Source organism: Rutidosis leptorrhynchoides, chromosome 2 (genome assembly GCF_046630445.1).
Source record: "Rutidosis leptorrhynchoides isolate AG116_Rl617_1_P2 chromosome 2, CSIRO_AGI_Rlap_v1, whole genome shotgun sequence".
NCBI lineage: Eukaryota > Viridiplantae > Streptophyta > Magnoliopsida > Asterales > Asteraceae > Rutidosis > Rutidosis leptorrhynchoides.
This window is the reverse complement of record NC_092334.1, coordinates 112,994,548-113,012,397: the sequence shown is the minus strand read 5'-3', so window position 1 is coordinate 113,012,397 and position 17,850 is coordinate 112,994,548.

Here is a 17,850-nt window from a genome sequence, read left to right as displayed (position 1 = left end):
ATCAAATCATGCTATCACGTTCCTTCCTGCTTAGAACATTATAATCATTCGAAACTCTATATCTACAAATTCTGGACCATTATTCGCTTGACTTGATGTCGGGAAGAGAAAACAAAAGCATAGAGCTTTGAAATATAAGGGAGAATATAAAGTCCGATAACAACACATAAATTACAAACTGTGTATATCAATACTTATCGCAACATAAAGACACGGGAGAATTAAAAACATTATAACCCCAAGGAAGAAGTAGAAGAAAACAGATTCCACTGGTGATAAATGAAAGAGAAGAATGACAGAAGCGATAGTCAGGAAAATACAAAGTATTAGAACTGGATTCAGCATTTCCAGAATCTTTTGGAAGTATGAATTGAGTAAAGAAACAGTGAAAAGAATGGAACGGAAGAGGTAAATTTATAATGAAAATATCAGACGTAGCAATCAAGACGGATGACCACATTTAATTAAAAGATCCTAATATCTTTAAATTCCGAAGACTCAGATCTTAATTAGATTTCGAAGATTTCCTTAATCCCTTGAATTCCGGAAATTTAATCAAGACAACGTCAAAAGATTAGACGCACCTTATTTTCTAAATTTAAACCTGACTACATCAAAAGCTAAGACGAATCTCTATTTTATCATTTCACTATTTAGTGATAGGTTCATTCGTACTCTACGAGTAATCGAATTATTTTATTCATATTACTCAATGATGATAAAAACTCTATTTATCAACTCATATTCATCATATAAACATTTTCATTGTTAGCCATGACCACCTCGATCAAATTTCGGGACGAAATTTCTTTAACGGGTAGGTACTGTGACGACCCGGAAATTTTCGACCAAATTTAAACTTAATCTTTATAAAATTCTGACATGATAAGCAAAGTCCTTTATGTTGTGTCTCAAAATTTTAGAACTTTTAATATTTTACCCAGAATCGAGCAAGGACAGTTGATTTATTTTTATTTAATAATCTTAAATAGTTAAGGACCAATATTATACCATAATGACTGAAATATAAAAATTTAGAATTTTTGTGAATACTTTTATTCGCCACTAATTATTAACGGACCATGATATACTCTCCGCGAATAAACGGTTAGCACAATAATCTAATTAAGTGGCTACCAAATGTCTTCATTCACTCACGTTGATTCTTGATTATTAAAATTATATGATTATTATTAATTGATATATTAGAATTATGATCATATACATATATGTACACCCACGGGTGTAATAGCATGAAATAAACATCAAACAACTTCTTTTGTCTACCTCCTTTTCATTCCACCATATTGCTATTACTATTATTAACGTATCAATCAATTCACTTAATCCACTTGATCTTTTTATATATAGCAATATATACATATACATAGAGAGGCAGGAAAACCCATCATAACATTCAAAATTTAATCTATTACTCTCTTTTATTTCTCTTTGGTAATCGAATACAAACCAAGATTTGAGGCATGAATACAAAACCCTCCCACCACCATCCAACGCCGGCCACTCATCACCACTACACTACCGTGACTAACCACCTCCACCACTCGTCACCACCACCATATCACCATCCGACATCTTTGTTGAAACACCTCAACCGAAACCAACCCACCACCTTTATAATTCTTGAGTTCATCTCCATTCAACCATCACCACTAAACCGTTACCTTGTATATTTCTCCTATTTCGATCACTGCTAATCGAACACCACCTTAAATTCTTAATACCCGTTGTTACTTATTTTCTGTCACCATAAACCACCAAGTAAACCCATTTATATTTCTACTACTATCGTGATTTATGTTTTCTGATTGATCAAACAATCCAAACAATCACGTCACCTGCCATTTTTTTTATTCTCTTCATTGTTTTTTAGAGACATTTAAAGTGACAAAATGGGTCACATATGTCACACTTTAAATTTGTCAAAGTAATATATTAAAGATCCTTTATAAAAAGTATTATAAAATTCGGGGCCTAAATGTGCAAGTGGGAAGAATTCAAGTTTTATGCCGACACAATGCACGTACAATTATTATTTACATATTATTTTTTTTCTCTTTTGTCGACTTCTTTTAATACCTAGACACCTGAATCGATTTACACATTGGGTCGTGGAATTAGTAAAGCTATTGGGCCGAAATCCAAGTAATCTGATGGGCTTCTTGTGGACTGCTCAATTACAAAACCCATACGCCACTCGCTACCTCTTTATTTACCTTAAAACTTTACGATGACACACGAAGATGAAGATGATTAAGAACGACGAACAAGATGAATAGTGATGATAATATAAGTTGATGAGGGTAACGTGATAAAGAGATGATTCTGTGATGTTGTTGCAGCGAAATTATGAAGATTAGGAATACTCGATAATAATGATGTTACACGATGATATTGATAATGATGTATGATGTTATGCTTATAATAATAATACTCTGATGATGATGACACAGAAAATAGATGATGATTGATGAGGATGACTAAAAAATGTTAATGGTAATTTATGAAGATGATAACAAGAGATGGTGAAAAAAAATCATTTTCTTATATATTAAATAATAATCGAACGTTTATTAACAAAACATTCGAACGGTCCATCGGTTAGGTGTGTGGTTAGGGAGAGGTCGCGAGTTCGAGCCCGGGCAGTGGCGTTTATTTTTAGCTTGTTTCCTTAAAGGTAGTTTATTGTTATTTTTATTAGATTATTATTATTATTATTATTATTATTATTATTATTATTATTATTATTATTATTATTATTATTATTATTATTATTATTATTATTATTAATATTATTAAAACTATCATTGTTAATATTATCATTACTAATAATTATCTTTATCATTTTTATTAAAATTAATATTTTTATTAAAATTTTTTTTAATATTATTATTATTATTATTATTATTATTATTATTATTATTATTATTATTATTATTATTATTATTATTATTATTATTATTATTATTATTATTATTATTAGTATCATCTAAGTTATCATTTTATTATCATTAAAACTATCTTTATTACTATAGCTATTTTAAGTATTATACCTATTATTATCATAAAACAATACATCTTTTTATTTATTAATATTATTTTACCAATTAACAATTAGTTACATAAAACTATATTTAATACATATAACATAACAAAATTAATATTTTTATTTATATAAAATGAATGTATGAAACATGTAGGCTATTAATATAAAAATGATATAATTAATGAATTTACTTATATATAAATTTGTTTGATTACAATTATGTATGTTAATATATATATATATATATATATATATATATATATATATATATATATATATATATATATATATATATATATATATATATATATATATATATATATATATATATATATATATATATATATAAATGATATAGGTTCGTGAATCCGAGACCAACCCTATACTTGTTCAATGTCGTCATATGTATTTTTACTACAAAATACAGTATGGTGAGTTTCATTTGCTCCCTTTTTAATTGCTTTTGCAATATATATTTTTGGGCTGAGAATACATGCGCTGCTTTTATAAATGCTTTACGAAATAGAGACAAGTGATTAAAAATGATATTCTGCGGATTGATGTGCTAGGTAATTTAGTTACATGTTAGAAGAGCATGTAAGCGCGAATCCTAAAGATAAATCTATCGGGCTTAACACCCCCATCCTGTAGGCTGCACTAGACATAAGAGCTAGTGGGCGGATGTTTAGTACTTTGAGGATTATTTATACACTTGCAAGTGTACATATCCATCTTTGCGAAGATGACTTATTATATTATTGTTAAGGTTGGTTACTGAGGCCTCAACATAAGCAGAACGGTTTTATACACTTGCGAGTGTACATATATTTATAAACGGAAATCTTGTGGTCTATTAATATATTGAAATGATTTTTATGATAAACTTATGAACTCACCAACCTTTTGGTTGACACTTGAAAGCATGTTTATTCTCAGGTATGAAAGAAATCTTCCGCTGTGCATTTACTCGTATTAGAGATATTACTTGGAGTCATTCATGACATATTTCAAAAGACGTTGCATTCGAGTCGTTGAGTTCATAAAGATTATAATTAAGTCAAGTATAGTTGGATATATTATGAAATGGTATGCATGCCGTCAACTTTCGATGTAAAGAAAGATTGTCTTTTCAAAAACGAATGCAATGTTTGTAAAATGTATCATATAGAGGTCAAGTACCTCGCGATGTAATCAACTATTGTAAATCGTTTGTAATCGATATGGACTTCGTCCAGATGGATTAGGACGGGTTCTTTCAGTTCGAACCATTGAAACGCTACACGGATTTGGGGAGTGTGGAGTACACGTTCGTAAAGTGTAAAATGGTTTGAGGTTATGTTAGTGAGCTTGGAAATAATGTTTGGAACATTAGAAATGCGAAACGCGACTTGAAAGGCTAAACACGATTGAAAATAAGCTTAAAATTAAATTTTTGGTGTGCATTAGCTTTAAGCCGCGGCGCGGCTCCTGGGCCCGCAGTGCGGCTTAAAGGGTGAAATTGTGGCCGCGGCGCGGCTCCTGGACCCGCGGCGCGGCTTAAAGCGTGATTTTGAGGTCGAGAGTTTTGGCATGTTTGGAAGTGTGGTGCTTTGTTAGCCCGAGGCGCGACTTAACACTGAACTTGATGAAAATGTGCCTTTTCAACCCAAAAGGACATTTGAACCCCAAACGTTTTAGGGTTGTTCCAGGGCATTTAACTGCGGTTTTTACATATTTTTAGACCATTTTAAGTCTAAATACATGAATATTAACTTCCAAGTCACTAGTGGGTATGAATCAAAGGTTGTGACTTTTCATGAAACCTTTTGACCCATTATAAATACATCCTTTGTATATTTGAAAAAGGTTCCAGATTTTTAATCTTTTCTAGCACACTTTCAACACAAACAAATAGAACTATATTTTCTGCAATTGTGGAGTTGATTTCTTTTAGCCAAGACATCAATTCATCTTTGTCTTATCCCAATTGAAATTTCGTGCAACCCGTGGCTAAGTGGGTCGAAATATTCGATTTGGAAAGTGTTCACACGATTCAAAGATCAATCCAGAGTCATTACCGTTTCAGGCACGAATGCATTACTAACACCCCCGATATATAACATTCTAATCGAATATTTTTGATTACCATGTCCGGAGAAACGGTGGAAGAAATGACTTCCAATTTGGTGTGAAGTGTGAAGGAATTGAATTGTGTTGATGTCAGAATTTTCATGGAGTTATGGGCTTCAATTTGGATGTGCATAAGGGATTTTAATCATCAAGTTGATGGGTTGAAGATTCAAGTGATGGATCTACACATTGGTTGAGTCATCATGACAAGTACACAATTTCTATCCATCTTGATTAATCTTTTGCCATGATTTTGATAAATAGAAATGCATGATGAATGATTTGCATGAAGTAATGATGATTTAATTCAAAGATTCATCATATGAATTAATTTGATCATGAACTTATGTTTGCATAAATAGATGACAGAATTTGTATGATTTATTTCATACATTAAAGTCATGGTATTATCTTTAGACATGCATGAGTTAATTGTTAATCCAATCTAGTTTGATTGATTTGGATATGTACAATTAATGGGATATGTTGGCCATTACATTTGATAATGAAATTATGTATATGAATGAATGCATGGTATACACTTGCATTTTGATCAAATGTTTGACATGAAGTTTGATGTCAGAATTAACGTATTATTTTATTACTAAAATGGAATAATTTGGTGGCTACATAGTAGAATCTGTTGAAGATAAGCAGATTTGTTCATGATGGTTAAGTCATAATTGGTCAAATTATGGAATAAACATGTAAATGAAACAATATGAAGAGTTGTGATCATGATTGCATGTATATTAGAATGATCTCATACATGGTTAAATACATGATTTATAATATGTATGCATGTTGACACATAGAAACTAGTTAACTGTTCTGTCTTTAATTTATTTCATATTTGATGTGAAAGTGTTGATGCAATTATGCATGGATATGTGATGTCAATAAAAGAAAGTGTTAATATATTCTTTGGAAATTGACATGGAAACCCCCATGGTTGTTTATATATTCTTTGATATTGGATAAACAACTCCCTATGGTTGTGGATATTATGATTGTTGGTAAAACAATGAATTGTTGTTAACAATTGTTAGGCTGCTTCACGGGTGTTTATAATCCGTTGGATAAGTTACATGATAATGTTGTATTATTGTAAAGTGAATGTTTTTGTTACTAAATAAAATGTCCATGAAATATTTATTCATTGGTGAGGTAAGTCCGTTAATCATTTGATGTAACACCGACCATTTTTTTTTAAATACATAGCGGAAGACTTTATTAATAAACACAACACAAGACACGTCATTACATTAATCCTTGAAATTAAGTTTAAGTTTGCACAACGGTGTTACGTTATTACAAAACATTATTAAAACAAAATTCCACATCAGAGTAGGGTTGTCAAACATGTCTTCTGCATCAATACCCATCCCGACTAGTAGTACCTAAACCTGCAAGGGGAAAATATGTGGGGGATTAGCGCACCGCTAAGTGAATGGAATCTATCTAATAGATATAGCTTAAGCCACGCACAAGCTATATACCAACAACAACACTTGTTAACTACCAACTAGAATACAATAAGACAATACGAGGATCGGCAGCTTGTACGAGCACACGACTCCCAGCTGATCGGGCCTGAGTCTACCGATAGTCCCTGCTACTCAATTCACAGTATAGTTATCCAGATGCAGGGGGTGCATCGTTCACACTATACTTCACAATTAGTAGCCTATGGACCCAACCTCCCCTAGGCACGGTTGACCTCATACGGACTCTAACCTCTCCTAGGCATGGTCTCGAGTCCCCAGTCTCCCTAGGCCCGACTGGTGTCATTCACACAGTGTACACATAATTCACATACAACATCAGGCATATTATATTATTCTATCATGGCAATTTCTACACTATGCATGGTATAAGAGTCAATCATAGTAGCATGATATGCTACTTAAACTCTATCCGGAGATAGACCCACTCACCGAATACCAGCTACTAGCTCAGATAATCTATCACTGAGCGGCTTCCTTATCCTCATCACCTGAACATAAGGCAAATCAAGTTAGTTTCTGTCCATTAACACAAAACAACACAATACAAAAAATCAGTCAAAAAAACTGCCACAAAAAAGTCTACTTAACACTTAAGCATTTTCAGAATTTACATCCTGAAAATCATAAAAACACACGGACAGCATAACGGCTATAATTCAACACTTAGTAAAAATTTCACTGCCAAAGACCATCGATCGATGGTCCCATCCATCGGCCGATCTTCAACACACCATCGGTCGATGGTCTCCCCCAATCGGCCGATCGTCAAAACTACATCCGCTGGTCAAAATCTCAGACCATCGGTCGATGGTCTTGTCCACCGGCCGGTCGACCCTCACCATCGATCGGTGGTCAACGACCATCGGCCAAAGGTAGTTCATCAAGCTGCAACAGTAGCAAAGTGACGGGTTTCAACCCAAAATCACCAAATCTCGACTTTGGACACGTTTTTGACCTCAAAACTGGTTACATCTTTTACACTAGACATTTAGAAACATAAACCCACAACTTTTATGCACAAACAGCAACAAATTGAACCAATTTGACACAAAACCCCATTTTAACAAAAACTAACTTAAAACCCCATTTAATCACAGATTTGATCATAAAATCTTACAAACTTTACCTTGTTAGAATCACAATGACACAAGGAACGTTTTGACACCAAAATCAAGCTTCAATTCGAGATCAAATGATTTAGGGTTTGAGATGGTGAGGTTAGGTTAGAGTGAGAGTGAGAGGAAGGTTCAGGAAACCTCAAGAAAATAGCTGGTCACTAGCTTTTATTTGTGTTAAAACACAATACCCCATCGCACACGGGTATTTATCAGTTATCTAAAATCTTTCGCACAAGATTAGATAACCCAAACGAGGTCCAATTAAAAAAAACAAACCTGTTCTAGGACCCTTGTCACAAACTGGTCACAATACAATTATAATAGAACACTAATAAAATAATTAAAATAAAAGCACTTAAGACGAAGCACAAACCCTACGGGCAAAACAGGAAACTTACAACTAGCTCGGGTTTCAGTCTGTTACAAATCCACCACCTTAAAGAGATTCCGTCCTCGGAATCTGCTCTTGATCAAACAAACGAGGGTAGCGGTTTCTCATCAACTCTTCTGTCTCCCACGTAAGGTTAGAACCCAAACTTTGTTTCCATTCAATCAACACCATTGGAATTTCTTTCTTTTTCAGCTTAGTCACCTTTCAGTCAACTATACGGATCGACTCTTCTACCAATTTCTTACTCAAATCGACCTTTAAATCTTCTAAAGGAAGAAGTTGTGTTTCATCGTCGACTTTACACTTATGAAGATAACACACGTTGAATGTATTATGAATGCCAGCTAACTCTGGCAGAAGATCTAACACCACAGTCTGATCATTCAGCACTTCGCTGATCGGAAACGGACCAATAAATCTCGGTGCTAACTTACCAGGTTTACCGAATCTGATAACCCCTTTCCACGGCGAAACTTTCAGATACACTCGTTCACCAACATTAAAGGTTACCGGACGTCTACGCGGATCAACATACATTTTCTACCTATCTCTAGCGGCTTTCAACTTTTCTCGCGCAATTGCAACTTTTTCGGCTGTCATTTGAATAATTTCGGGACCTGCAAACTGTTTCTTCCCGGCTTCTAACCAACAAGTTGGAGTTCTGCAATGACGACCGTACAAGATTTCATAAGGCGGCATCCCTATACTCGAATGATATGAATTATTATACGCAAATTCGACCAACAGCAAATGTGTATCCCACGAACCACCGTATTCTAACACACAAGCCCTTAACATATCCTCTAAAGTCTGTATCGTTCTTTCACTCTGACCGTCTGTCTGAGGATGATAAGCTGTACTTAAATTCACACGTGTACCCAGATTCTGTTGAAGACTATTCCAAAAATTTGACACAAATCTGGAATCTCTGTCTGAAACGATCGATAACGGCACACCATGTCGACTAACTATTTCTTTCACATACAAATCGGCTAACTCACTTAACGAAGCGGTCTCACGAGTAGCAAGAAAATGAGCACTTTTAGTTAGACGATCCACTATTACCCAAATCATATCATGTCTTTTCTGAGTTCGAGGTAATTTGGTCACAAAATCCATCGTTATATGTTCCCATTACCATTCTGAAATTTGTAACTGACGTAACGAACCATAAGATTTTTGATGTTCTGCCTTCACTTGAGCACATATATGACACTTTTCGACATAAAGGGCGATATCTGATTTCATTGTTGGCCACCAATACACTGTTTTCAAATCATGATACATCTTATTACTACCAGGATGTACTGTTAATCTAGATTTGTGAGCTTCTGTCATGATTAAATCTCTCAAATCTTCTAGCTTAGGCACCCAAACACGATTGTTTAAGGTCTTTAGTCCACGTGAATCATCAATTAAGTTCACTTTTCGTTTGGTCATTTGTTCAGATTTAATATGTTCGTCCTCTAAAGCACAGGCCTGAACGGTTCTTAAACTGTTAATCAAATATGAAGCTATATTCAAACAAAGGAATTTCAAATTTTCACTTGACTTTTTACGACTTAGTGCATCTGCAACCACATTTGCCTTACCCGGATGATATTTAATTTCACAATCATAATCTTTGATCAACTCTTGCCATCGTCTCTGACGCAAATTCAATTCTTTCTGTGAGAAGATATACTGCAAACTCTTGTGATCTGTACAAATAACACAATGGGTTCCATACAAATAGTGTCTCCACAGTTTCAAAGCAAACACTACTGCAGCCATTTCAAGATCATGCATTGGATAATTCTTCTCATGAACTTTCAACTATCGCGAGGCGTAAGCGATTACTTTATCTCTTTGCATTAATACACAATCCAACCCAGCATATGACGCATCACAGTATACCACAAAGTCGTCTGAACCTTCTGGTAAAGCTAACACTGGTGCCTGACACAGTAACTATTTCAAAATCTGAAATGCCTTTTCCTGTTCATCAGTCCATCGAAAGGCTACATCTTTACGAGTCAACTTAGTCAACGGACCTGCTATTTTAGAAAATTCTTTGATAAACCTGCGATAATAACCAGCCAATCCCAGAAAACTCTTAATCTCAGTCAGAGTCTTCGGAAAATTCCAATTCATTACCGCTTCTATCTTTATCAGATCAACCTTTATACCTTCAGCACAATTCACATGACCCAAAAAAACTGCACTTCACGTAACCAAAATTCACACTTTGAAAATTTTGCAAATAACTGCTCACGTTTCAACAAGTTCAAAACCTGTCTCAGGTGTTCAGTATGTTCACTCTCTTTCTTTGAATACACTAGTATATCGTCTATAAACACAATCACAAACTTATCTAAGAACGGATGACACACTCTATTCATTAAATCCATGAAGACTGCCGGCGCATTCGTCAACCCAAATGGAATGACAAGAAATTCATAATGTCCATACCTTGTTCTGAATGCAGTTTTCGGTATATCTGATTCAGCAACATGAACCTGATGATATCTGGATCGTAAGTCTATCTTAGAAAAGAATGAAGCACCCTGTAACTGATCGAACAAATCGTCTATTCGAGGTAACGGATACTTATTCTTCACTGTTCTTTTGTTCAATTCACGATAATCAATACACATACGCATTGACCCATCTTTATTTTTAACAAATAATACCGGAGCACCCCACGGTGAAGAACTCGGTCGGATAAACCCACGATCTAATAACTCTTGAATCTGTGACATCATTTCACAGATTTCAGATGACGCTAATTGGTATGAAGCTTTTGCAACTGGAGTTGTTCCAGGAACCAACTCAATCTTATATTCGACTTCCCTTACCGGCGGCAGACCTGGTAACTCATCTGGGAGCACTCCAGGAAATTCTGATACTACCGGAATATCGGCCACTGTTTTCTTTTCTTTCTTCGCATCAATCACATATGCAAGAAATGATTCACAACCCTTTGCTGTCGACTTTTTTGCTTTCATCATGGTTATCAATGGAAAATTATACCCGCCCCGCTCCCCTCGGGCCACAATACGGGTTCCATCGGTCGAACGAAAGGTAATCATTTTCCTATCACACTTAATATTAGCCCTAAGCGAGCTCAACCAATCCATTCCTAATACTACATCGAAGCTAGGAATAGGTAACACTAAACAAGTCACTGGGAAAGACTTCCCTTCGATCTCTATATAAACCCAGACACATATGTTGTGACGGGTGCGGTCTTACCATCGGCTATTTCTACTAACCAGCTTGGGTAACACAGTAACTGGTAATTTCAACTTAGCACAGAAATCTAGGGACATAAAACACTTATTAGCACCACAATCAAACAATACGCGAGCAGGTATTGAGTTTATTAGAAACATACCGGTGATCACTTCGTCGGTTGCCACGGCATTCTCAACTGACATCTGAAAAGCTCTAGTCTATGCTATTGGAGGGTTTTTCCTCTTTTGCCCACTCGAGACAGTTGACCCTACGGCTGATGACGAACGCGCCTCTGACCCTGCCCCGGAACTACCACTCTTTGACGGACAACTAACTGCACGATGCCCTGGTTTGTGAAAACTCCAACACACACTATTTGGATACGAACATGCTGAAGACTCATGCCCAACAACACCACACTTTAAACATCTTCTCGTAGCCTCAGAACACTGACCACTATGAGAAGATCGACATGTGTGACACCAATTCCCTTTACCTGATCCAGAGCAAGAACTACTCTGACCACTTTTACCCTTCGATTTAAACCTACTAGACTTCTTGGATTTAGATTCTGATTGACCAGATACTTGCCCACCTTGTTGTAGCACATTACCAAACATTCTGTTTCTGGCGGCCTGAACATCACTTTCTACCATCTTAGCCATCACAACAGCTTGAGACAATGATGTAGCTGTTCTAACAAAAGTTTGGTACTCTGGCAAAATGATATTAACAAAATGCTGGATACGAGACGCTTCGTCTGGCACCCATTGTTGTACAAACCTCAGTTTATCCATATACTTCTCTACTACATCATCGATCATCATTTGAGGTGTCGTCTTCATTTCAAGAAACTCAGTCTTGATTCGGTTCATATCAAACGGATTACAATACTGTTCACACACCTTCCCATAAAACTACTCCCACGTGATCATACTCACTTGCTCTTTTGGTATCCTGGAAATCAAAGAATCCCATCAAATCATAGCCCTACCTTTCAATATTCGACTAGCATACATTACTTTCAGCTCAGGTTCACACTGACACGCTTCAAATACCTTTTCAATTTCTCGCAACCAATTGAGAGTTACAGTCGGATCAGTACTTCTAGAAAACTCGGAGGGTTTGCAATCACGGAATTTCTTATAAGTACATCTTTTGGGGTGGTTACATGTAAGGTTGATGAAACATTTGCATTTGGTATGGGTTCATCATCATGAGATTTTGGTAAGTAAAAGTGTTTTGAGGTGGCATGTAGGATTGGTTAGGTATTTGATTCTGAAACTGGTTCTGGTGCACATTAGATATCATTTGGGATTGCAAGGTTGGGAATCCAGGTGGTGTATCATCATTTTCAGAATGCCTCGCTAATTCAAGCACATTAATGTTGTCTTCAGCCTCTTTTAGCTTGCTTTCTAACTGAAGGATGTAACTATTCTAATCATCATCTAACTCAACACCCTCTTCTGGTGCTTTGAATGTTCCAGGGTTGGATGGGCCAGTTGCATTTCTATCAACCATACCTGTGCTACAATACAGCTCACATAAAAGCTTAGTGGATAACAGTTAGTTCAATCACAACTAACACACACATATATCCTATTTTCACTTAGCCCCCACTCCCACAGACATGTTTGACTTGCCTCAGGGTTTGGGAACAAAATACGCGCACGTACTTGCTGCCAAACCATGCTCTGATACCAACTTGTAACACCGGCCATTTTTTTTAAATACACAGCGAAAGACTTTATTAATAAACACAACACAAGACACGTCATTACATTAATCCGTGAAATTAAGTTTAAGTATGCACAACGGTGTTACGTTATTACAAAACATTATTAAAACAAAATTTCACATCAGAGTAGGGTTGTCAAACATGTCTTCTGCATCAATACCCATCCCGACTAGCAGTACCTAAACCTGCAAGGGGAAAATATGTGGGGGATTAGCGCACCGCTAAGTGAATGGAATCTATCTAAGAGATATAGCTTAAGCCACACACAAGCTATATACCAACAACAACACTTGTTAACTACCAACTAGCATACAATAAGACAATACGAGGATCGGCGGCTTGTACGAGCACACGACTCCCAACTGATCGGGCCTGAGTCTACCGATAGTCCCTGCTACTCAATTCACATTATAGTTATCCAGATGCAGGGGCTGCATCGTTCACACTATACTTCACAATTAGTAGCCTATTGACCCACCCTCCCCAAGGCACGGTTGACCTTATACGGACTCTAACCTCTCCTAGGCATGGTCTCGAGTCCCCAGTCTCCCTAGGCTCGACTGGTGCCATTCACACAGTGTACACATAATTCACATACAACATCAGGCATATTATATTATTCTATCATGGCAATTTCTACACTATGCATGGTATAAGAGTCAATCACAGTAGCATGTTATGCTACTTAAACTCTATCCGGAGATAGACCCACTCACCGAATACCAGCTACTAGCTCAGATAATCTATCACTGAGCGGCTTCCTTATCCTTATCACCTGAACATAAGGCAAATCAAGTTAGTTTCTGTCCATTAACACAAAACAACACAATACAGAAAATCAGTCACAAAAAGCGCCACAAAAAGGTCTACTTAACACTTATGCATTTTCAGAATTTACATCCTGAAAATCATAAAAACACACGGACAGCATAACGGCTATAATTCAACACTTAGTAAAAATTTCACTGCCAAAGACCATCGGTCGATGGTCCCATCCATCGGCCGATCGTCAACACACCATCGGTCGATGGTCTCCCCCAATTGGCCAATCGTCAAAATTACATCCGCTGGTCAAAATCTCACACCATCGGTCGATGGTCTTGTCCACCTGCCGATCGACCCTCACCATCGATCGATGGTCAACGACCATCGGCCGAAGGTGGTTCATCATCTGCAACAGCAGCAAAGTGACAGGTTTCAACCCAAAATCACCAAATCTCAACTTTGGACACGTTTTTTACCTCAAAACTGGTTACATCTTTTACACTAGACATTTAGAAACATAAACCCACAACTTTTATGCACAAACAACAACAAATTGAACCAATTTGACACAAAACCCCCATTTTAACAAAAACTAACTTAAAAACCCATTTAATCACAGATTTGATCATGAAATCTTACAAACTTTACCTTGTTAGAATCACAATGACACAAGGAACATTTTGATACCAAAATCAAGCTTCAATTCGAGATCAAATGATTTAGGGTTTGAGATGGTGAGGTTAGGTTAGAGTGAGAGTGAGAGGAAGGTTCAGGAAACCTCAAGAAAAGAATTGATCACTAGTGATAATGCTAAAAACGAACATATATTTCATAGCATTATTCCTCAATAAAGACAAGCTTTTAGTTGCAATTGTTCTATTTACAAGTGATATTCGTTTAAATAATAAAAGGTGAAGACAAAAGACAGATTCGACGAATTGAAGACGCAAACGACCAAAAAGCTCAAAAGTACAAAATACAATCAAAGAGGTTCCAATTATTGATGAGAAACGTCTCAAAATTACAAGAGTACAAGATTCAAAACACAAAGTATAAGATATTAAATTATTCGCAAGGACGTTCGAAAATCCGGAACCGGGACCAGAGTCAACTCTCAACGCTCGGCGCAACGGACTAAAAATTACAAGTCAACTATGCACATAAATATAATATAATATTTAAATAATTACTAAAATTATTTATATATTATATTTATTTATATAATCGTCGGCAAACAAAGAGCCAAAGTTGAGTGAGCTGTAAAATGGAACTCCGCGACTTGCGGAGTTCGAAGACCAAATGGGCCGCGACTCGCGGAGCCCCAAAAAATGAATCTGCCTATAAAAGCAAACGCAGTTTGATCGTAAAAATCATAATATCTATCTCTCTCAATATATACATAATATATATATATATATATATATATATATATATATATATATATATATATATATATATATATTTATATTTATATTTTAATTTTAATTTTAATTTTAATAAAAAGGGTATGTTAGCGAATGTTGTAAGGGTGTAAGTCGAAATTCTGTCCGTGTAACGCTACGCTATTTTTAATCATTGTAAGTTATGTTCAACCTTTTTAATTTAATATCTCGTAGCTAAGTTATTATTATGCTTATTTAATCCGAAGTAATCATGATGTTGGGCTAAAAATATTAAAATTGGGTAATTGGGCTTTGTACCATAATTGGGGTTTGGACAAAAGAACGACACTTGTGGAAATTAGACTATGGGCTATTAATGGGCTTTATATTTGTTTAACTAAATGATAGTTTGTTAATTTTAATATAAAGATTTACAATTGGGCGTCCCTATAAATAACCATATATACTCAATCGGACACGATGGGCGGGGTATTTATATGTACGAATAATCATTCATTTAACCGGACACGGGAATGGATTAATAGCCACTAGAATTATTAAAACAGGGGTGAAATTATGTACAAGGACACTTGACATAATTGTTAACAAAGTATTAAAACCTTGGGTTACACTCAGTCGACATCCTGGTGTAATTATTAAACAAAGTATTAAAATCTTGTTACAGTTTAAGTCCCCAATTAGTTGGAATATTTGACTTCGGGTATAAGGATAATTTGACGAGGACACTCGCACTTTATATTTATGACTGATGGACTGTTATGGACAAAAACCAGACGGACATATTAAATAATCCAGGACAAAGGACAATTAACCCATGGGCATAAAACTAAAATCAACACGTCAAACATCATGATTACGGAAGTTTAAATAAGTATAATTCTTTTATTTCATATTTAATTTCCTTTATTTTATATTTAATTGCACTTCTAATTATCGCACTTTTATTTATTGTTATTATATTTAATTGCAATTTTAATTATCGTACTTTTTAATTATCGCAAGTTTATTTTATCGCACTTTTATTTATCGCAATTTCATTATCGTTATTTACTTTACGCTTTAAATTAAGTCTTTTATTTATTTAATATTTTACATTTTGTTTTAACTGCGACTAAAGTTTTAAAATCGACAAACCGGTCATTAAACGGTAAAAACTCCCCTTTAAAATAATAATATTACTTATTCGTATTTTTATAAATTAAACTAATATAGCGTTAAGCTTTGATTAAAAGATTTTCCCTGTGGAACGAACCGAACTTACTAAAAACTACACTACTGTACGATTAGGTACACTGCCTATAAGTGTTGTAGCAAGGTTTAAGTATATCCATTCAATAAATAAATAAATATCTTGAGTAAAATTGTATCGTATTTAATAGTATTTCCTTGTAAAATTTAATAGTATTCTATATCCCTTAGCTTTGACATCAACTAGCTTTTATTTGTGTTAAAACACAATACCCCATCGCACAAGGGTATTTATCAGTTATCTAAAATCTTTCTCACAAGATTAGATAACCCAAACGAGGTCCAATTAAAAAAAACAAACCTGTTCTGGGACCCTTGTCACAAACTGGTCACAACACAATTATAATAAAACACTAATAAAATAATTAAAATAAAAGCACTTAAGACTAAGCACAAACCCTACGGGCAAAACAGGAAACTTACAACTAGCCCGGGTTTTAGTCTGTTACATTTGATGATTCATCAAATTAGCACAAGTTAGTGAAACTAATATATATTTGATATGGAACACGAATGAGATGCTTTTTAATTATTTCTAAATATCGGTATGTTTTGAAAATTGGTGGTTTACCGTATGTGACTACATCAAGTTACTAATTTAGCATGGTGTTAGAAAGATTAAACATGGTCTAGTGGTATTCATTGTGATGGACTTAAGTGTTTTAATACTTGTAAAAGTCAACCATGGACTATGGTTTAATTCACAATGAGAATCCTTAAAGCATATTAAATTATATTGAGTTTACTAGTGAACAAGAGGATTATACATCTACAAGTTGTTGGATCTTACACTTGGTATAGATGAGGTGTCTTGGATCAAAGTGTTAATGTTGAGATTATTGAGACTATAAACTTGTTTCCATTACTTCTTAGTTTTAGAAGTGGATGGACTAGGGTATGTTTATAACAATAATCTCACTGTCTAATATAATGGTAATAATTTTGTACACAAGGATAATGGGGATACATTATCAAGGGTGTATAAATTATAGGTTTACATTGGTAACTTGTGGAAGGTGGACATGTGTAATGACTAATCAATTAATTATTTTTGAGTACGTACGGTATTCTTATGGTATAATAAGATTTGGTAAATCCTTGGTTTAAAGGATTGCAAAAGAATGGAAATTGATTGAAGTCATAATGAATGAGATTAAAGTTCATGGTGATCTCTAGTGATGGGATGTCACGTGACTAAGGCATGTATTTGAATGTACATGTGAAAGTCTAGCTAGACACTTATGCCTTAGACAAATTATGTTTCGTAAGGTTATCACGAATGAAGTG